The sequence below is a fragment of the Pinus tabuliformis genome, chromosome 5_2 (assembly GCF_031772625.1).
Source record: "Pinus tabuliformis cultivar Carrire ecotype Pingquan chromosome 5_2, CPIR1, whole genome shotgun sequence".
Classification (NCBI taxonomy): Eukaryota; Viridiplantae; Streptophyta; class Pinopsida; order Pinales; family Pinaceae; genus Pinus; species Pinus tabuliformis.
This window is the reverse complement of record NC_142306.1, coordinates 520955533-520979263: the sequence shown is the minus strand read 5'-3', so window position 1 is coordinate 520979263 and position 23731 is coordinate 520955533. Positions and strand designations below refer to the sequence as shown.

Genomic DNA, 23731 nt, shown 5'->3' with positions numbered 1-23731 from the left:
TTTTGTGTTTGGTAGCTGTTTGATGAACAAAGAAATAATAGCTAGAAGAAGAAGAAGAAGAAGAAGAAGAATTTAATTAAGAAATCACAAGAATCTATCAAAAGAAAAGAGAAATTAATATCTAATCTCATTGCCCTATATTTCTCAACAACAAGGTTGAAGATCGTAACACTAATTTTTTATGTGGTTAACTTGGTGACAATGTTGGCATTGGAGAATTTGATGTGGAAGTGGAGCAAGTGAAGATGAAATTTCTTGAAGGAACCCAACAATCTAAAACTAGATTGGTTTGCAATAGTTTGGAATGTGAAAGGTCACTTCCTTTTTATATCCATGACCAATTCTATGCTTGCTGTTTATAACTTCTTCCCAAGGTATGATGATGAGCCTGGGAAGTGCAACCTGAACTTTTGTATCTACATATGAATCTTCTCCTGACACGGAGTCATTGATTTGATCAAGTGATGGTTGCTGATAGTAATCAATCTTAAACACATAATTGTTCTTAACAAGAACTAGTTCAGAATGTTGATTCCTTTGCTATAGTTCATCTTGATGGAGTTGTAATTGAAGCTAGAGAAACTCAATCTTTTCATGTGAAAATTGTAAACAAGTTAGAATTTAGGTGAGAGCGCCTCTGCCAATTTTGATTATGTCATCAAAAATAGAGTGTATCAGAGCATTTAATAACTTTATTAGTTCATCAATTTGAGCCATTTTTCAACAATTCAATCCTAACAAATAAAGGGTGTCATATTCTACTAGAAATGCACTTGTTTACAATTCAAAAAGTAAACTTACAAAATGAATATTTGCAGGTTATGATTATTAAAAAATATCCTATGAAAATACCACCAAAACTCTCAAGTTGAATCAATTCATTTTTCATCCTTGGCAGAGAACAAGAGACTCACAAACTTCCCTTTAGATTTCCCTCACACAAATTCTCTCACGAACAACTTCAAAAAAGCAATCAAGATTTCAATTTCATATCACTTCTCCCTTGGAAAAAAGGCTCTGAAAGGGGAGAACATGGCATAGGAGTATCCCCCTCTCATTTTTAATCTTTCTTCAACGCTTTAGAGTTATAGGAGCAAACACTGTGATGCATTGATTGGATGATATTCTTGAAGCAATGGCAAGTTGCAATTATGCATTGAATAGAAGTAATCAAAAAATTTGTGGGTACCAAATAATACAAGATTGCTAGGAAAATTGGGGAATGAAACCATAAACGTGAAACACGTTGCATAGGGTGCCAAATAATACATGATTCTTAGGTAAATTGGGGAAAGAAACCATACAAGGGAAACAAGTTGCATTCTTACTCCTGATAATCCTTTTCAAGTAATATTTTAGGTTAATGATAAATCAAAGAAAACTATCTAAAATATCAACAAAACACAATGTAGCAAATGTGAAGCACATGGTACTATAAAATCCAATGTGCTGTAGGGATATTCCAATTACTTGACTGGTAAATTAACATTAAAGAAAACCATAATTCGGTACAAGGAAATTCACTATTTTTCAAGTAACTGAATGTGAGCCCTGTTAAATTTACCAAACTTTGAAGATCACCATATTTCCTACCTAGAATCATGGATGCACCAAGCCTTTATGGCAATTCACAATTCCATGGATTTATCCCATCTATCCCCATTCAAAAGGAATATCATCCAACCTAAAAATCATTAAATTGGATTTTCAACCAACTGAAGATTTGTATAGGTACAAACTCGAGATAAGATAAAATTTTTGCATGGACATTGAAGTTGTGCAAACAAGAAACTGAGCCTGGGGACCTTAGGACGTAAGAGGCTGTTCCTAGGAAGGAACATTGACTCCCTCGAAATTATTCTTTCAGTCTGCCATATCAACAAATTTTTGATCTCCTAAGCAACCTTTTAGCTCTAGAACCCATTTAATATCAACATATGGCACAAAGTCCAGAATTTTGGAAGAGTTTTTAGCATCAATTGTTTAGTTCAAAAACTATGAATCAATAATTGAAGAGCCCACAATATCAGAGTTTCTCATGAAATCCAATTCTTTAATCACCTCATCAAAATGAATCATCGTTAAGCACAACCATGTATTCAAAGTACAAATGGAGTCTTGTAATTGAAATGTATATAGGCCACCACCACACAAGCATTAGGTCACCACAAGGGCATTGGATATGAGTTTTCCCTTGTTAAAAATACCTTCAATTCACGAGGTGTTCTACAATTTCTATACCGTCTTATGTTAAATTTAATAACCTAATAGCTATTTATTTTAACAGACTTGTGATGGATTCGGCTTGTGAAGGCCAGAACAGAGAAAGATAGGTATGACATGCTCACATAAGAGGTAGATGTGACAGACTTCTGAGCAAGACCTACAGTGTTCTGATACCACTATTAAAACACAAAAAAATAGAGAACAAAGAAATAAAGTGTTTGATCTACTATCATTCATACGATACATTAACATATCATACATTAATACATAAATACATAAGATATGTTAGAACCATTAATCATGAATGATACATTAACATATCCTACATTAATACATAAGATATGTTAGAACCATTAGTCATGAATGATACATTAACATATCATACATTAATACATAAGATATGTTAGAACCATTAATCCATCATAGATTTAGATTTTTCATAACAGATGCACACATGAATATTCCAAATTTACATAATCCGTGAGAATTACAATTTCAACCAAATATATATATAGAGAAATACCCACATCAGAAAATAGTATTTTTTTAACATGGCATAAGAATTCATTAAGTGGGTGAAAGATTCCTTAAAATAGTTATCAAAAGAGCACGAAGAAAAGTCCAAAAAATATTATTAAAGTGTGAAATAGTTAAATACGAAAAGGAATATCTACTTTTACCTATGGGTGAAGAGTTAAATATGAAAGTTATGTGCATTTTTATTGGCTTAACTTTGAAACCCATATTAAATTTTTAAATTATTAAAAATGTTAAAAATGAGATTTTATAAATGAAGTTTTCTTATAAAAATCAACTATGGTTCAACATTGTGGAAATTTCAAAACATTATTTTACGGAAAAGATGTTAACATTTATTATTAAAGTGTGAAGAGTTAAATACGAAAAATATGTCTATTTTTATTGCTTTAACATTGAAACCTAAATTAAATTATAAAAAATGTTTAGAATGAGATTTTATGGTTCAACATTGTGGAAATTTCAAAACATTATTTTACTGAAAAGATGTTAACATTTATTATTGAAGTGTGAAGAGTTAAATACGAAAAATATGTCTATTTTTATTGCTTTAACATTGAAACCTAAATTAAATTATAAAAAATGTTTAGAATGAGATTTTATAAAGTGAAGTTTTCTCAAAAAAATTATATGTTAACATTTTTATGGGGTTATATAATTAAAAAAATACAAAAAAATGTTTAGAATGAGATTTTATAAAGTGAAGTTTTCTCAAAAAAATTATATATATTAACATTTTTATGGGGTTATATAATTAAAAAAATTACATTAGAATAATTAAATGTGGAGTATAATTGAAAAGATAAATTTCAGCAACTATCATATTTTAATTTAAAATTATATTTATGTTAAAAAAACTGTGTTAGATATAATCATTATTTTTATGAGGTTATATAATAAAAAAATACATTAGCACAATTAAATGTTGAGTATAATTGAAAAGATAAATTTCAACAACTATTATGTTTTAATTTAGCAATATATTTATGTTAAAAAATGTATAGTAATTATTTTTATGGAGTTATAAAATAAAAATATATTTATGTTAAAAAATGTGTTATATATAGTAATTATTTTCATGGAGTTATATAATAAAAAAAATACATTAGCATAATTAAATGTTGAGTATAATTGAAAAGATAAATTTCAGCAACTATTATATTTTAATTTAAAATTATATTTATGTTAAGAAATGTGTTAGATATAGTTCTAGGTTTAATTAGATGGAAATATTGATTTCTTTAGTGTTAAACACATAGAATACATATTTTATATTTTCCTATAAGAAAATAAGATAACATTGTAGTCCTTTACAATGAATTCATACTCATAAGCTCCCCATCATGAGACCTAAAAGATGTATCAAATGTGATCCCTCATAATAAGTAGAAGTCACAAGAAAAGATGTAAATATACCTTTGACAAAATTGTAGTTAATGAAGATGATGAAATTTCTCACCCTAGAGATCATAGTCAAAGTTTCATCATACAAATCAAGAAGATAAAAAAATGAAGAAAAGATGCGCTAGGAAAAATTAGAACAACTTATCAACAAATATTCATTAATTGACAAAAAAACAATGGTTGATCCAATTGAAGTAGTGATATCTTCAGATGTCGAAGTATATTGAATTGCTATACAAGCTTGAACAAATTTAAGTGTCTCTACTAACAAAATCTCAATGATGAACAAATCTACAAAAGTGTACGAAAAATATATAATACTATAGGTGGATTAAGAAGCTTTAAAATTATGATAAGGAAAGACCATTTTACAAGGACCACTTATTGATGCTCAAATCACAAGAGATGAAAATTTAACCAATCATTATATCAACATTTCTTTAAGCAGTGGAAATATTTGACCGATATTTTGAAGGAGATCAATCCTAGTGAATTTTGGTTTCAAAATAACAATCATTCATGTAATCACAATCCAAAAAGTTTTATCTAAGAACCCAATAAACACAATTCCACTGTGTCAAATTACGGTGGATTGACTCTTCAATAATATGATAATTTTGTTTCGTGCTTCAAAGATCATACTATTGTATTTATTCAACTATTACATCATCAAGAATAGAGTATCATGTGAAAGTATTACAAACAAGAACAAATATATAACTTTTTTATGCTTTGAGGACAAAACATCCTTGGAGGAAGTAATGTAATAAACATAAAGAACATATAATAATAGTAATAATAATTAGAAAATTGATGGACATCACGTATTCACCTTTAGTTGATGTATATAAGTATACTGCCACTAGGCTCATTGTAATATTAACTCAATCATTCATTATCAACGATACATATTTAAATCTTATATGGACTTTTTCATATGTTGGATGTTTTCTAGTGTATGAACCATTCTTCATTACATCCTCCAAGTCAACAATGTCATTTTCTACATCTCTCATCACATCCAATTTTATAGAAGAAATATTTGATAGATCACCAATGAGATGCATGGGAAGAATTGGATTGTGAAATGTGTCATTTCTTGGAAGAGGAAAATTGCAATGAAGAACTTGTTCATCTACAAGAATGATGTGAACTATCTTGGCCTTTGAGATGACATCTTTGTAGGGGTCTTATGGAGGTAGAATGGTTCTTTGGTGTTGGGTGTATACCCCCTCGAGGTCTCATGGATTGGCATGTGGAGAAAATGATGCTATCAAATTGCCGCTTGGTGCCCTTGTTACAAAATATCATTGGGAATAAATACATGATCATTTGGAGGCATTTTTCAATGAGGGGTCTTGTTAAAATTGGCAACTAGGGAAAAACTTCATGTGGGTCATCTTATTCATGGCTGATAATATTTTTATTAGATTCCTCTCGTCGAGAGGTGTAGGATTGATATAAAGATCATCCAATTCCGATAAGTATTCTTGGAGATATGAATTTATTTTAGTTATGGAATTGTTATCAAGCCGACCTACAACTCATGTAGGCTCAGAAGCCCAATAGTTGCATCTATTCAAACACTAACGCTGTGTATAAATACAGGAGGACTTTTCCTCATTTGGACTCACTCATCTCATCACATCTCTCTCTCTCTACTGCGCAGAAAAGAGTCTCTTCTCTACTGCGCAGAAAAGGGTCTCTCCCTCACATGTGAAGCTGGAAGTTGCTGAAACTGAAGCTGTAACTGCAGAAGTAAAGATTGACCTGCGTGGACTAGGAGATCTCCTCATTTGAACTGTGCTATAGGTTCATCTGAACCTCCTATGAAAGCTGCAACTTTTGGTGGTGGAATCAAGTCAATCCGACGGACTATTTGCAAGATATCGATTGCCCTAGTTTGAAGTCGGAAGCTGCTGAAACTGAAGCTGCAACTGCAGAAGTAAAGATTGACCTACGCGGACTAGAATATCTCCTCATCTGAACTGCACTGTAGGTTCATCTGAACCTCCTATAGAAGCCGAAACTTTTGGTGGTGGAATCAAGTCGATCCGACGGTCGGTTTGTGAGATATCGTCTGCCCTAGTTTGATGATGAAGCCGCTAATGCTGATGCTGCTGATCTAGGGTTTGCTACTGCTGATATGAATCATATTTATTGTACTATTTCTCTCTGCTGAATTATTGAAGATAAAATAATATTTGATCAAAGGGTTTCCCCACACATTGTGGGGTTTGTCCCTGGCTAGCCGCCACATCTTGTGTCTCTTGTCTTGGCTTGTTTTCTGTCGATCGTTTAATGTTCTATCTGCACTTTACTTTATGTACATGCGATTGCTAATCTGTGGAATATAATAAGGAAAAGAAGTAAACTGTTATAAGCATAGAACATACCATAACTTAACATGGTATCAGAGTTGAGGTGAAGACAAAGCCTGGGCAAGAGCAAGAGCAATCACCGAAGAGAAGATTGGCAAGGCTATCCTAAAAGAACTATGGGGTCCTCAACACTCTTTCTTGTCGAAGACAAGCTCCGTGAGAAAGCTGACTATCACAGATGGAAGATGTCTGTTGATCTAACCCTAGAAGACCAAGGAGTGTTGGACCATGTAAGAGGCAATATTTTTGAGCCTCCATTAAATGCATCCACTGCTGTGTGGAACAAATGGAAAACTAGAGAAGTCAAAACAGAAGATCATCCGGGACTCTATCGACAAGCACTTGGTGGCCTACATCTCCGACCTGAACACCTCCAAGGAAATCTACGATAGACTGGTGAGTTTATTTAAAGTTAATGATGCAAATCAAGTTTTCTTTCTTAGAAATAAGTTGAAGAAAATTCATAAGGGTAAAGATGAGAGTATGCAAGCATACTTCTTAAGAATCACCGAGATCAAGAAGGATCTCCTATCTATTGGGGAGACTATTATTGACAGAGAAATGGCACTCACGGACTTTTGGAGGATTACCATTCGAATGGTACATGTTCAGGACTACTCTTTGAACAATAATGTAATTCCTGGTTTCGAGGAATGAATGGCTAGATGCATTCAAGAAGAAACACGAGTAGAAGAGCAAGAAATGCCCATGCCTAAAGGTCCTCCTAATGCCTTTTATTCTAATGCTAAGAAAAGAAATAATTCCGAGTCTAAATCAAAAGGTAAGGCTGGACCTAGGGGTGGAACAAAAGGACGATGTTACATCTACGATAAAGCAGGTCACTATGCAAGGGAGTGCCCTGATAGAAAGGACTCACATCGGGATGATGATCAAAATCCCTCTGATGGCAATCAAAGGAATGACAAATTCAATAGCAAAGGTAAGAGGAGAGCTGGGAATCAAGGAAGAGGACAACCATTCAAGAAGGCTAGAAATTCCAGGATGTATTATATGTACTTGATCTAAAAAAGAACCTGGTATCCATCTTGGCAATGGAAGACAAAGGCTACAAGGTGACCTTTAGCAATGGCAAGGTATGTATATGGAAAAATAATGTTAAAGATGCTTTTACTCTTGGGTTTCATGTTGATTCATTAGATCAGGTTGATGGAAGTCCGCTAGGTGTCATGTCTTATGACACATCTCTTCAGTCCGAACTTTGGCATCAGAGGTTTGCCCCCCTTCATTATAAATCTCTACTCAGTGTAAGACAAATGGTGACAAGGATGCCCAAATTCTGAGTAGAGAAAGAAGGTGTATGTCCAGGATGTGCCGAAGGAAAGCTCAAAAGGGGACCATTCCCCTCAAGCCTAAGCAAGATCTCTAATATATTATAGTTGGTTCACTTAGGGATATCTGAGGCTGGCATTAAGAGGGAGACTACTACACCACATACTCCATAGCAAAATGGTGTGGCACCGTACAATTGTGGAAGCTGCCTCTATGGGTAGATGATGTAACAATGCCTGATGTGGAAGAACCGATGGATCCTATTTATCCACCTGAGCCTTCCTCTTTTAGGAAGAGGCCTTCATGGCCTAGGGGGATACTTGATGGTGCTGAAGGACATGCTGCACCCGAGGAACCTTTCGTGAAAGTAAGAAACCTAATAGGTATCAGGGATACCTAACCATCATGAGAACGATCATACAAAATGAGCCTTCATCATTCTCAGATGGCATCAAGCATCAAGTATGGAAGGATGCTATGACCGAAGAAAATGAGTCTATCATGAAGAATGATGTCTGGGAAGTAGTTTCCAGACCCCAGGACAAGACAATTGTTACTTCAAAATGGCTTTACAAGATAAAGCTGTAGCAGATGGAAGTACAGAATAGTATAAGGCTCATCTGGTTTCTCCCAGAAGGAAGGTATAGAATATGATATTTGCACCTGTTTCCAAATATGCGACCATTCACTTGATCATAGCCCTTGTGGCTTCACAGGGATGGAACCTACATCAGATGGATGTCAAGACCGTGTTCTTGCACGATTCGATCAAAGAATAGGTCTATGTGGAGCAACCCGAAGGATTTGAGATTTATGATTGAAAATCTCATGTATGCAGGTTGAAGAAGGCTCTCTATGGGCTGAAGCAAGTACCCTGAGCATGGTATGAGAGGATCAATAGCTACTTGATTAAGCTGGGATTCTCTAGGAGTGAAGCTGATCCTAACCTTTACTTTAAGGTTGAAGATGACAAGCCTCTCATACTGGTGTTGTATGTGGATGACCTCTTTCTAATAGGTGCTTACCCTCTCATTCACAAATTTAAGAGGGAGTTGGCTTCTGAATTTGAAATGAAGGACCAAGGACTTGAAGTGTGGTAGAAGCCAAGGGAAATTTTCCTATCTCAAGGAAAATATGTGTTGAAGATTCTGAAAATATTTTGTATGATGGACTGCAAGCTTGTGACTACCTCGAGGATCTTAACTTTCAGAAGTTATATGGTAGTGATGTCGGATCAGATTTGGGAAATGCCTCTGAGTTTCAAAAACTCATTCACGTTGATGTTCTTGGTGAACCTCTGTCTGAACATATGTTTTTCAATTAGCATTGTGAGCTCATATTTGGTTGAGCCTCACTAGATTGGTGCCAAGAACCTTCTGAGATGTCTTCAAGACACAATCTCTCATGGATTGAGATACACTACTGGAAATATGAAACTGCATGATTATTCGAATGCTGATTAGGCAGGTAGTGTGGAGGATCACTGGAGCACTTTTAGTGTTGTTTCTCTTTGGATTCTACTTCGATATAATGGATGAGCAGGAAGCAGAAGTCGGTGGCCTTGAGCACCGACGAAGCAGAGTATATTGCTGCTAGCATGGCCTCTTATGAGGCAGTTTGGTTGCGAAAGCTCTTCAGTGAGCTGTTTGGATTTACATTGGATAGCACTGTGATCCTTTGTGACAACCAGAGTGGGATTCGTTTGTTAGAGAATCCCGTATTTGATGATCACTCCAACAGATAGAAATCATCTGGGATATGGTAAGTTAATGGGCAAGGAGGCTCCATCGCATTAAGATGATGTACAGGTCAATACACCTTGTTAAAGCCCCGAGGAAAGATCTAATCTGTGATTTTTCCAAACGACTTGGAGTCATCATGAAACCCTTGTACAAGGGTCCTACATGTTGCATACATTGAGCTCTGGGAGCTCTGAAGGCTTGCGGTTCATACTGGAGCAACATACAACCACAAGGTGACTTACCCTCCCCTGGTGGTGTGCACTCGAACAAGATGATTCACTCTCTTGTGCGAGAAGATGATTCTCTCTCTTGTGGAACAGGATGACTCGCTCTCCTGTGTAACAGGATGATTAGTTCCCCTGTGAGGCTTGGATGGATGTGTTCTCCATAGCGATTGTAGCAGGATTGATGTGTTCTCCATGGTGATTGTAGCAGTATTGATGTGTTCTCCTATGAGGACAGGATTGATTAGTTCTCCTGTCGAGGCATCCTACCCATGCAGTCTAGGACTCATGGGAAGTACCTCTCATCTGATCAATGAGTAGGGAAAAGAAGTTAGGGAGCATAGTAGTACCGATGGATGCATCGTTGTATCTACCGTACTCCCTACGCTAGGATGACCTCCATTGATCTGGGATCAATGATACTGGTATGGGACCAGTGGTAGGAGTTGTACCATACTATGAAACTAACTTCGGGTCGGTTGAGACTGGTCTGGGACCAGTGGTACATACTCTGATACTGACTTCGTGTCAGTGCAGTATTGGTTTGGGACCAGTGAGAGTGGTACATACTATGACACTGACTTCAGGTCGGTTGAGACTGGTCTGGGACCAGTGGTTCATACTCTAAGACTGACTTCGTGTTAGTGTAGTACTCGTCTGGGACCAGTGAGAGTGGTACATACTATGATTATGACTTCGGGTCGGTTGAGATTGGTCTGGGACCAATGGTACACTCTCTGAGACTGCGATACTGGTCTGGGACCAGTGGAGTTGTACTCACTATGGCTCTGACTTCGGGTTGGTTGAGACTGGTTTGGGACCAGTGGTACATACTCTGAGGCTGAATTTGAGTCATTATGATACATCCTCGATCATTTCTTCTTCTTCATAATTTGGACAAAAGCAGAGCAGAATAGAACAAAGTAGAGTAGCGCATAACAAAGCAGAGTAGCGCATAACAAAGCAGAGCCATACAGATCAGTACAGGGCAGAAAAAGACAAAGCAGAAAAGGAAGAATAGAGTAGAGTAGGGCAAGGGTCAGGCTGTATAAGGCAATGCATTTGATGGATGAATAGTAACGACTGATAGATAGATTGCAGATGAAGTTCTCTCTAGTTGAGAGGGAGTGTTAAAATTGGCAACTAGGGAAAAACTTCATGTGGGTCATCTTATTCATGGCTGATAATATTTTTATTAGATTCCTCTCATCGAGAGGTGTAGGATTGATATAAAGATCATCCAATTCCGATAAGTATTCATGGAGATATGAATTTATTCTAATTATGGAATTATTATCAAGTCGACCTACAACTCATGTAGGCTCAGAAGCCCAACAGTCGCATCTATTCAAACACCAACTTTGTGTATAAATACAAGAGGCATTTTCCTCATTTGGACTCATTCATCTCATCACATCTCTCTCTCTCTCTCTACTGTGCAGAAAAGAGTCTCTTCTCTACTGCGCAAAAAAGGGTCTCTCCCTCACACATGTGAAGCCGGAAGCTGCTGAAATTGAAGCTGTAACTGCAGAAGTAAAGATTGACCTACGTGGACTAGAAGATATCCTCATCTGAACTGTGTTGTAGGTTTATCTGAACCTCCTCTGAAAGCTTCAACTTTTGGTGGTGGAATCAAGTCAATCCTACAGACGGTTTGCAAGATATCGACTGCCCTAGTTTGAAGCCGGAAGCTACTGAAATTGAAGTTGCAACTGCAAAAGTAAAGATTGACCTACATGGACTAGAATATCTCCTCATTTGAACTACGCTGTAGGTTCATATGAAACTCCTCTAGAAGCCACAACTTTTGGTGGTGGAATCAAGTCGATCCGATGGTCGGTTTGTGAGATATCGTCTGCCCTAGTTTGATGATGAAGCCGCTAATGCTGATGATCTAGGGTTTGCTACTGCTGATATGAATCAGATTTATTGTACTATTTCTCTTTGCTGAATTATTGAAGATAAAAGAAGATTTGATCAAAGGGTTTCCCCACACATTGTGGGGTTTGTCCCTGGCTAGCCGCCACATCTTGTGTCTCTTGTCTTGGCTTGTTTTTTGTCGATCGTTTAATGTTCTATCCGTACTTTAATTTATGTGCATGTGATTGCTAATCTGTGGAATATAATAAGGAAAAGAAGTAAACTATTATAAGCATAGAACATACCATAACTTAACAGGTCTACTTGTAGAACTTGAGTTCACGAGCCTCCCTCATGAAAAAGGTTACACATATTTCATTTGGATACTGAAAGGTGTTGGAAAGGGAGTTCTATATTCCTTAAAAAGAAAGTTGAATCATTCCCTAATCTCGTATTACAAGGGACAATGAAATATGTGTTAGAATTTTGGGTAGCTCGGAAGATATTTCCTAGAGGGAAAACCCACCTAAAAGAATTGGTTGGGAAATTTACCCAAAGGTGAAGTTTTGGACCCAGATATGTGGGTTTAGGACCTAAAGAAATAAATTATTCAAAGGGTTGAGAGGTGAAAAACCTAAGATATCGAGGTTTCCTAAGTGACCCAAAAGAAAAGGATAAATAGAGGATGAGCAAAAGGAGAGGCTCATTGTGTGCAAGAGATATGTGACTTCTCTTGTGCAAGTTTTCCCTAGAGGAGGGACGAGTTCTGTTCATGAAAGAGGTTGAGGATTTCTATTGAAGCATGATTGTGTTCTTTTTGTGCAGTGACCACAAGGAAAGAAGTATCCATGGTTGATAATGGCCACAACAAAGATTAGGGTCCTAGTCGTAGCATGCAACGATGTGTATTGTAGCATGAAAGGGCCTACCTTAGATGTGAAAGACCTAATCTGAGGTAGCTTTAAGGAGTTGAGACCTACATGACTTAGATTTGTAGGCTGAGGTTTAGATCAAGGTGTCGAGTTTGTGGGCTAGGCTGAGAGATTATAAGGCTATAGGCAGGAGGATGTGAATAGGAGGGATGCTGAGGGATGGAAAAAATGGTTTGAGGAAAAAATATAAGTGGTTGTAGGGTGGTTAGAACACCTAGTATGGCTAGACATTTCAAGGATTGGAGGAGCTGAGGCTTGTATTAGGAAATCCGAGGGGTAGATCTGATGCTTAAGTATGTAGTAGAGGCCTATATTAGTTTATACTTAGATTTAGGAGGCTTAGTTAAGGAAAATCTCAAGTATAATATTGAGAGGTAAGACTGTTGCGGAAGCCATGGATTTGCGGTGGACAAAGGAGAGTCTATGGCTCTGATAAAGGGTGGTTGAAGTGCCCATATTGGCTAAGTAGAACATGAGGAGTAGATCAAGGGTAGTTTGGTGAAGGTTGAGATACGACTGAATTGAGATTTATAGGTTGGCCATAGTTTGGTTAGCAAGTGATCTCTATATATTCAAGAAGCCTGTTCATTAAAGGAGTTATGAACAATGAGCTTGAAAGCTAAGCATTATTGATGAAGTCTATTCACAAATGAATTTGTGAACAACGTGTATTGATTGCTAGTTATGTAGTCTTATTGAAGGACTAATAGACTATGAGTTTTTGAAGTGATTTGAAGGCTGATATGTAATGTATTTTATGGGATAAACACATTATGAGTGGATGGGTTTGACAAAGATATGAAAGGAGTCAGGTCAGTAGATAAAGAGGACTAAAAGTGATGAAGTAGAAGGACTTATAAATTAAGTAAGTCAGGTTATTTATCTCTATGTTTTGTGGGTAGATTGAGGATTAAATGGATCTAACCTCAAGCCCTAATCTTTTGTATGCTATGTATATTATATGTACTAGTGATCTGAAGGGCCATGATCCCTGGTACAAGAGCCCCATGATTTTTTTATTTATGGACTAATAAAAAACTGAGCTTTGGGTTCAATATGTCTCTATACTTTATTGATTTCACTACTATAGATTTCCGCTGTACAAAGTGCTTGTAAGTTGGGGATTTCTAGTCTGTTTGTGTGCCTAGTTAGCCATAGAATGGATCTAGGGCCTATGGAGAATTCAAAAATATGAAATTATTCTTAGTCTTGGTCTCTTAGATATGGAAAACCAAAATATATTGATAAATGTATTCAATATAAGTAATTCTAACGAAATCTCAAAACAGAAGAAACAGTGTCACATTCACAAAAAAATGTACATAAGGTATACCTTTGAAACCCATAATTTTTAACATCACACACACACACAAACACAAACAATACATGTGTGTCCTTGTAAGAAGTTATAGGTTAAAATTTATCGGGGATAAACTATGTACACCTCCATAGAATTTAATAGTCAAATAGCTATGTGGAATGGGGTCTCATACACCAAATGGTGTCTAGTTTAGTTGTGATCTTAAAATTATTATTATTATTATTATTGTTTTAATATTATAAACATGTTCTATGACATTGCGAATGTTTGGTGTTATGATTAGTTCAAGAATTACCATCATGTATATTTTTAGTGTTAATAAAGTCCCATAAAGGTTTGAAGAAACTTGTCGTTTGAGATTATTCAACCACATTTCATACAAAATCATAAATGGTGATAATACATATTGATCAAGTTAGCATTTAATGATTCAATCAAATCCTTACATCGCTTAGTGAAGGATTTAAAGTAAAATCATACTTATCTATTACAACTTGAAATGGTTAAGCATAATTCATGGCTTCTCTCTCTCTCTCTCTCTCTCTATATATATATATATATATATTTATATATATAATTTGAAGTATTTGGTGTTAATTTATTTTTTTAATTCTAGTTTCTCTTGGGAAAAATCTTAATATTTGAGGAGGATGGAGCTAGCCCCATGAAGTTAGCTCCCCATGAAGTTTTAAAAATAAATGAACGCTAGGAAAAAATGGCACAAATTTAGAACTAAATACCTTAATCCATAATCCAAAAATATCCAAGGGGGAAGATGATGTAAACCATTATATAACAAAATGTAATATCCTTCCAAACTCACTTGATGCATAAAACTCACATGGGCCTACCTTCAAAATGTGATGCAAGGATTAAGACCATATTTGATTACTTACACAATCACTGGAAGAGTGGTTAATACAAAACCTAGTAACAATGATGAAAATTAGTGGGTTAAGGAGGATGGAGTGATTGAAAATTTGGATTCATGGTGAATTTTGATAGCTTACTGGGTTACATTTCTCTAAGGATGAAGCCTCTTGAAGACATGAAGAATGGTAATGAAATCCTCATTATGGAGATTAATACAAGGCCATTAGATATGAAGTGCTATATAATCATATAATATGCTAAAATATCTATGGTAACACGAGGACATAAATAAGACAATAGCTATTCATGCAAGGATGTGGAGAAACTATAAGTGATCAAATTAAGAGAATAGTAGTGCATTCCTTGAAAATACACATGAAATGAAGTTGAAAATGAAAGAAAATATATTTTAGCATAGTATAAAACCACCTCGTAAGGAACATAAACCTATTATTATATTGAGATGATGAAAACATAAGTCTAAAGAGAATTTTTTCTTAAGAAATGAAGGAAAGTTTTTGAGTTTGATTCCCAAAATTGTAGTGCATATTTTGATAAAGTTACCTAATATAATAAAGGAAAAGGAGGAACTTGTAAATTTTATAACTAAGATAACAAATGTTAATCCTCATAACTATGACAACTTAGAATGAGGAGATGAACATAAAAGATTACTAGATAGATATTTAAGGCGAGTAAGTGGAAGGCTCACAAATAAGGATAAGAAATCAATAAGGTGTAGGCTATCTAGAACATGATGTAAGATTTTGGATTAGGAAATTGTCATGATGAATTTATTTAGCACTTTGATGGTATCTCATGCATGTATAATCTTGTGGAAAATAATTACGAAATTGCAGGAGTATTTTGATATAAGAGCATGGTAAGGATCACTGTAAGGTTTAAATAAGGACAATTACTATTGAAAATAAATTATTATTAATCAACCAATGAATATGCAAGTTATTTTAAGGAACTATAGAAAGTATGGTGACATTAAACAAAAAATGTAATAAATCCATGAGTTCCTATAGGATGGGAATGAAGAAGGCAAAAAAAAAATTGTGAAATTTTCATAAGTAGAAAATAGGGGAGAACCCCTAGCATAAATTATAATTAAATAATGATAGTTGAGTAAGGTGCCCAATTGGAATAAAAAAAAATGGAATTGTTAGGATTAAATAACTTAGTTAAAGATTTGAAGACTCCCTTGATATTTACACCTAATGGATAACATTTATGTTCTATGCAAATGCTATAAATCTTAGAGAAAATGTTATGAAACCAGCTCACAAAAGATAGAAAAGATAGATCAAAGAATTCAAAATAAGCCTCTTCAAGGGGACAACCTCCTTTACATTACACAAATGAAAAAATCTTGGCTGATACAAATGACAAGACCTCCTTTCTATATATAGGAGTCTAAGGGGTACCAATACAATTAGAGCCTACATAACAATAATATTGTAGGGGCACAACAATAACAATAGTGGGCTTATATGGGGCATAATAATAACAACATGGGGACTATATGGGCACAATAATACAATAAGGGGGTTGCATTAATAACAATAAGGGGTTACACTAGTAGTATAGGGACCTAACATTCCCCTCCCCTTCAAAAAGTATTGTCCTCAACGCTTGAGTAGTTATGGATGCTTCTATATAAAATTCTCATCCTCCCATGTGGAATCTTTAGTGGGTAAGTTCTTCCACTTGATGGGATACTCTAAAATTGATTGATTATGTACCTGTCAATTTCTTGTTTTTGTGACTGCTTCCAGTTCCAATATGAATTTTCCCTTCCTCGTCAAGTTCTGGAAATATTGTTTGAACCGAGATCTTCTCACCTATAACCTTATTTAAGCATGAAACATGGAAAAATGGGTGCACTCGGGAAGATCCAAGAAGCTCCAATTTGTATGCCATAGTACAAATATTTTGTAACACCTTGTACGGACCACAATACTTTGGTGATAATTTATTATCCTTATTATCTTGCTTGAGGAACATTTGTTTGTATGGTTTTAGTCATAGAAATACCCAGCCACCTACACCAAACTTCCTTCCCTATGATGTTGATCTGCCTGTTGTTTCATTCTATTCTACGCCAAAGTGAGGTTATTCGCCAAGAGTTTGAGAACTTGTTGTTCATGCTCGATGTGATCTTCCACTGCTTGCACCTTAGAATTTTCTTTTAAAGATGATGTGATGGGCGATGGATGATATCCATAAAGTGCCATAAATGGGGTCATTTTTGCTACACTATGGAAGGAAGTGTTATACCACAATTCAGCCAGAGGCAACCACTTGACCCATTGTGTCTGTTTATCAGATACAAAGCAACGAAGATATCCTTCCAATTTTTTTTTCACTATCTCAGTTTTCCCATCAGATTGAGGATGATAAGATGAGCTATGAGCTAACCGAGTACCCAAATATTCCACCTCTTGTACTCCAAAGAAACATTTGGATCTTTTTCCATATAATTGTTTCTGCTCCAATAGTTTGAGCACCTTGTCAACATGTTCAACATGATCCTTCCAAGACTTGTTGTAGATTAGTATATCATCAAAAAATGCTAACACAAATTTTCTAAGGAAGGGTTTGAAAATGGAATTCATCAAACCTTGAAATTTAGAAGGTGCATTGGTAAGGCCAAAAGGTATGACAAAAAATTCATAATGACCCTCATGAGTTATAAATGTTGTTTTTGGAATGTCTTCAGTATTCGTTCTGATTTGATGATATCCTGAACGAAGATCCAACTTGGTGAAGTAAATTTCTTCATGTAATTCATCCAATAGTTCATCAATGGTAGGAATGGGAAATTTATCTTTAATAGTAAGCTTGTTGAGCTCCCTATAACCGGACATATGTGCCATGATCCATCCTTCTTGTGTACCAATACCAATGGAGCAGAGAAAGAACTTTGACTAGGTTGAATTATACCAACCTCTAGCATTTCTGCAACCATACATTCATTTCACTCTTTTGGGCATATGGATATCTGTAAGGCTTGATCTTTAGGGGAGCACTTCCTAGAATCAAATGAATAGCATGATCATGATCACAAATAGGTGGGAGGCCTTTGAGAGTCTCAAATACCTTGGAATGATTGTCCAAAATGTTTTGGAGATCTGGAGAAATAGATGATTTCGATGTGGGAACCTCTAGTGAACATAATTGTGAAATTACGCCCCGTTGTTCTTTATTTAGAAGATTTGTCATGCTATTAGAGTTGATTATCTTTCTCGGTTTCCCTTCGATACCCCTTAATTCAACTTCCTTTCCTTCCCAAAAAAATTTCAAGAAACATTCTTGAAAATTAAAAGCTATCGTACCCAAAGATTGTAGCCATTGGACTCCTAGTACTAAATCTGTACCACCCGTTGGAATGGAAAGCATTAGACTATTCAAGACATATTCTCCCATGTATAGCTTGATATTATGGTACTTTCTAGAGAAATTTATGGTTCCTCCATTTGCAACCATTACTTTACACTCTGGTGCTGGATAGAGGAATCAATTCAAGTCCTTGGCTATCTTACAATGAATAAAATTATGGGTACTACCCGAATAAATTAACATTATTATTTTTTTCTTCTTGATATGCCCTTCTATCTTGAGAGTTTGAGGAGTGGTAATTCCTAGCAATGCATTACAAGATATGGTAAAATTCCTTTCTTTATTTTGGATTGGTTCCTAGTGTATATCCTCTTGTTTTGACGTTTCTTGTTCCTTTTCTCGCTCCTCTTCCCCATCTATGTAAATTAATTACTTCTCAGCACACTTATGACCTTTAATGTATTTTCTGTCACAATTTTAGCAAATCCTTTTTATATTTTTTCTTCCATTTTTTGTGGTGCGAACCTTTTAGGTGGTGAAAGGCTAGGAGAAACAACACTTCCATCTTTATAGTTGTGAGTGGTAGGCTTCCTTATTGCCATAATTTTGCTTTCCATTTTTCTTGCCAACCGAAATGCATTCTCCAATGAATCAAGTTCCCAAAGGTGAACGTCATGTTGGATGTTATCCTTTAAAGTCCCTATGAACACATCAATCCTATGCTCCTCTGGAATAATTTTTTCCCTTATATTCAATTTTTGAAAGTCCTCAATGTGATCTGCCATTGAACCCTTTTGTTTGAGATTTATCAATTGGCTAAAGAAGGTATTTCTCTTTGTATCCTCATAATGTGCTATCATTTCCTCCGTGAAAATTGACTAGGTGACAAGTGGTTTACGAGAAAAAAGCCCTTTATACCATAAAAATTGATTCGGTTCTAAATATAAAGATGCAATACGTACCTTTTGTAATAGTTGCACATCATGTGGATCAAAATATTTCTCCATCTATAGTATCGATGTTATGGGATCCTTGCCATCAAACTTCCTCATATAGATCTTTGGAATATGGTGGATATTCAATCCAATGTTAGATTCTATGAAATCATGATTAACATTTATTTTTTTCTCATCATGAGTTTCCTCTACTACCTTTTCATCATTATGAGACCTTTCTTGTAGCAACTTTGTCCCACCTTCCTTCAAATCTTCCATGCCTTTCTTCAAATATGCTTCCCTACCATTGATATTAGCTTCCATGACACATATAAACTATTTATCTTAGCTTTGATCACATTCTTAAAATCATCCATCCAATTTTGCTTACTAGGTGTTTCTATTTTATTGATTCGAGTAAGTCATTTTCTTACTTTTAGCAGCTCGATATTGAATATGTTGTATCTCTGAAATTTCAGATCGCCAAGGTTTAAAATTGTGACCTGCAGTATCCATCTGTATCCTATTTCCAATTCCACTAGTCTGATCGAAATTGGATTCTTCAAGTAAGAGTTATGCCTAATCTCCCATGATGACCTAATTATATAATTTTCCAGTAGAGCTAAATTGTACGAAGTTCCACGTGTCACTGTTTTGACCTTAGGATATGAAACCAATAGAAATAACACTATAGTCTGTCCTCTTTCTATAAATTTTTAAGAAATTTCAATCTGATGCTCAGAGAGAAAGTTATGATGATTTTCCCCAGGTATCTTGTTTGGGATGTAATTCGGGAGCATGCAAAAACCCTAAATGTCTTGGACCATATCTCCAAAAATATAGATAAAAAAGATATGAAATTTGGGCCGAAGCTTCATCAAGATTTAGGCTCAAATGGGTTTTCATTTTAGAGCCTGAACCTTTGTAAAAAACAAATTATATTGAAAATGTCACGATAACCTGTTTGCGATGGAATTATGGAGCTTGCAAAAACCCTAAAATTCTTAGATCATATCTCAGCAAATATAGTGAGACAAGATTTGACATTTGGACCCTAGGTTCAGAAGGATTTTGGATCAATTTTATTTTGTTTTTAGCTTCTGAAACATTGCAGAAAAAACGTTATAGCGAAAATGCCACGATGACCTGTTTGGAGTAGCAAAACCTTAGAATCCAAAACTCTGATACCAAATGTTATGAGATTAGCTCACAAAAGATAGAAAAGACAGATCAATGAATTCAAAATAAGCCTCTTCGAGGGGGAAACCTCCTTTACATTACACAAATGAAAAATTCTTGGCTGATACAAATGACAAGACCTCCTTTCTATATATAGGAGTCTAAGGGGTCCCAATAGAATCAGAACCTACATAAAAATAATATTGTAGGGGCACGAAAATAACAATAGTGAGCTTCTATGGGGCATAATAATAACAACATTGGGACTATTTGGGCACAATAATATAATAAGGGGGTTGCACTAATAACAATAAGGGGTTACACTAGTAGTATAGGGACCTAATTTGGTCTATAATTCCAACGTCGGTTCTTTTATTTGGTGCAATGACAACTATTATGAGGCTCCATCTTGTAGATGATAAATTTTGTTGGTTTGTTATGAGGCTCTGTCTATTTCTTTTTGGAAGATTATTTATATCATAACTAGTCCTTTTGTTCTTGCAGTCCAGGATTCATAATATATTGGTCTACTTGTGTCTTGACTGACTGATTAGATGGTATAGCAACTCTCTGAGCCTTGTTCTTCTTGCAGAACTGTTACTTTGTAAATATCCTTGATTCAATATAATGAATAGTAGGACATCGTTTAAAAAATAACTTATATAATGCTATGTTTCTTTTAAATTTTCTTGTATCATTATATAATATTTATGTTATACTACTAATTAAACATTTTAGTTAAATTCTAGTGGATAATCTAGTGGTTATTCATATACATAATTAAAACTGTAAGAATTAAGTAATTATGTAGATAGACATATTTATTTCAAAACATTACTCACAGAATTTTAATTTTTTAATAAATAAATGATTGAAATTTCACCTCCAACAAATATTCTTCGTTACATAACCAAATAAATTGATGTTATTGACTTATGATCCTACTATTACGCATTATCGAATAATTTAATATTTTTTATTTTTCCATCCACTTGCCTCCATATTCCATCGGCTTGCCTCGCCATCACATAGTGTGGCCACATTACAAATTCAATTCACTTGTCATTTTGCATAAAAATTTCCTCCTCCATATTCCATCCTCTCCCCTTGCCATCACCTAGCAGGCCACGTTACAGATCAATTCATTAGTAATTTTCCATAACAATTTCATGGTGATTAAGACATTAATCGATTTTGATTCATTGCCATGAGTGAAAGCGCTAGCTGGGAGCGAAGTTGAGGTATCGACCTTAACCACTTGATTTTTGGTAGGTAGAGTAGGCACGTTTGGAATTCAATTCACTTGTCATTTTTAATAAAAATTGCCTCCTCCATATTCCATTCGGTCACCATGCCATCACCTAGCATGACCACTTTATAGATTCAATTCAATTTTCATTTTGCATAACAATTTTCAAGACATTAACAAAAAGTGTAAATAGAGGCCAATATTTCTTGGAAAGCCAAAATTCTTATTGCTCAATTAAGGAATGATTCTCATCAACTCCATTTTGAAACAGGGCGCTGGAAAAAGGAAAAAGAAGTGTGGGAGGAAAGAGTATGTATTTTTAGTTATTCTGGAAAAGTGGAAATAGAAAAGCATTTCATTTTAAAATGCGAGGCCTTCAAAGACAACAGAGAAATTTATGCAGATATTCTGGCAGCTAGCTCTTGGGATAATCTATTTAGTGAGGGGTTTTTCAAGAAGATGGGAGCATTTATTATGAGGCTTCATAGGAAAAGGGCCGAATACATCAACCAGATGAAGAATCTATTTTTCCCATAGGCTATCTTCAGCCTTGTGGATGTTAAAATAATTTATATTTCTTTCTTTATTTCTTGTCATTGGCACGAGTGAGAGTACTAGACGACATCTTTAAGTTTCTCCATTAAATTTTCCTTTCACGAAAAAGCTCGAGCTTAAGAATTTTTTTTTGTTGTTGCAATTTTCAAACAATGTGGGAAAAGTTGTAGATTACATTGGTTGAATGATATTCATTGAGATATTAAGCGATGAAATATTTCCCCCGAGGAAGAGGAACTTCTTGTTAGATTACACTATGTTTCTGGCAATGGGAATGCGAGTGATTTTTTTTTTTTCAATTTAAGGATGTTCACTAATCTTATTTAGAATGTTCACATAAGAATTCAAACGAATTTCATACAATGATTTTGAAGGACCATTAATACCAAATGGTATTTTGCAGATGGATGTTGATAGCAGGGAAACTCCTTGGTTGAACAAATAATGAAATAAATAATTACCAGAATATTCAGTTAAGAAAGGGGGTTCAAATGGATGAATTCGAGCCCAAATTTCAAAATCCATTTAAAGAAAGAGCCATTCCTTATCCCTCAAAATACGATAAAGGAGTCATTATACCTGTCAAAGTCTACCCTTGAAAACAAGGGTACACAAACATTGTGGAAAGGCAATAGTAGATGGAGACAACCTTTAAAGATAGAGTTATGATCGTGTTCAAAATACCCATGATAGTATCATTCAAGAAGAAGGCTTGAAAGAAACAATTGATCATGCTATGGAAATATATACCTTCAAATCATGGTGCCAATTATTGTTGGAGGATTGAATGAGAGATTATTAGTATGACTGATTGAAAACGATTAATGGCCTTCAACTAAATAACATAATACACACCATCAATGGAACAAATGATCATCACTAACCCCACTCCCCTTCCCTCAGTCAAAACATAATATTGCAGGAAAATCATTCTTCTTCTTCTTCTTATAATTTGATGCAACAAGGATCCCCATATTTTAGAGATTTAATTTCCTCATATTTTGCTAGTTTCTTAGATTTTGGCAAGAAGTCTATCCTTCTTCTATATATTACAGTAAGTCATGTTATTAGGTAGTGCACTAAGAATAGAGTTTTCTTTGATAAAACACGTAATGCCTGTACCCATTCTACATCTCATAAAGGAATAGTTGTAACAATAAAATAGGTTAACCTTTATAATCTGTTCTAAGATTTTGGCAAGAAGTCTATCCTTCTATATATTATAGTAAATCGTGTTATTAGGCAGTGCACTGAGAATAGAGTTTGGTTCTCATAAAGGAATAGTTGTAACAATAAAATAGGTTAACCTTTACAATCGGTTCTAAGATTTTGGCAAGAAGTCTATCCTTCTTCTATATATTACAGTAAGTCATGTTATTAGGAAGTGCACTGAGAATAGAGTTTGGTTTGATAAAACACATAATGGATGTACCCATTCTACATCTCATAAAGGAATATTTGTAACAATAAAATAGGTTAACCTTTACAATCGGTTCTGCTTGTAAATGGTTTTATGTTATATATGGATATATCTTGTAAATATTTTATGTTGCCCAAGCTTTCTCAAGTAACGTATTATCTCACTTGAAAATGAAAAAGTAAGGAGCATATTTATAGATCCATTGAAATTTTTGACCTTTTAAAAACGTGCATATAATGATTCATCACACCTTTT

General features: G+C 34.9%; 1 pseudogene; it reads left to right on the top strand.

Annotated features, from left to right (window-relative positions):
* Positions 1-7250: 7250 nt before the first annotated feature.
* LOC149159976 (uncharacterized) lies at positions 7251-23131 on the top strand (annotated as a pseudogene).
* Positions 23132-23731: the final 600 nt, after the last annotated feature.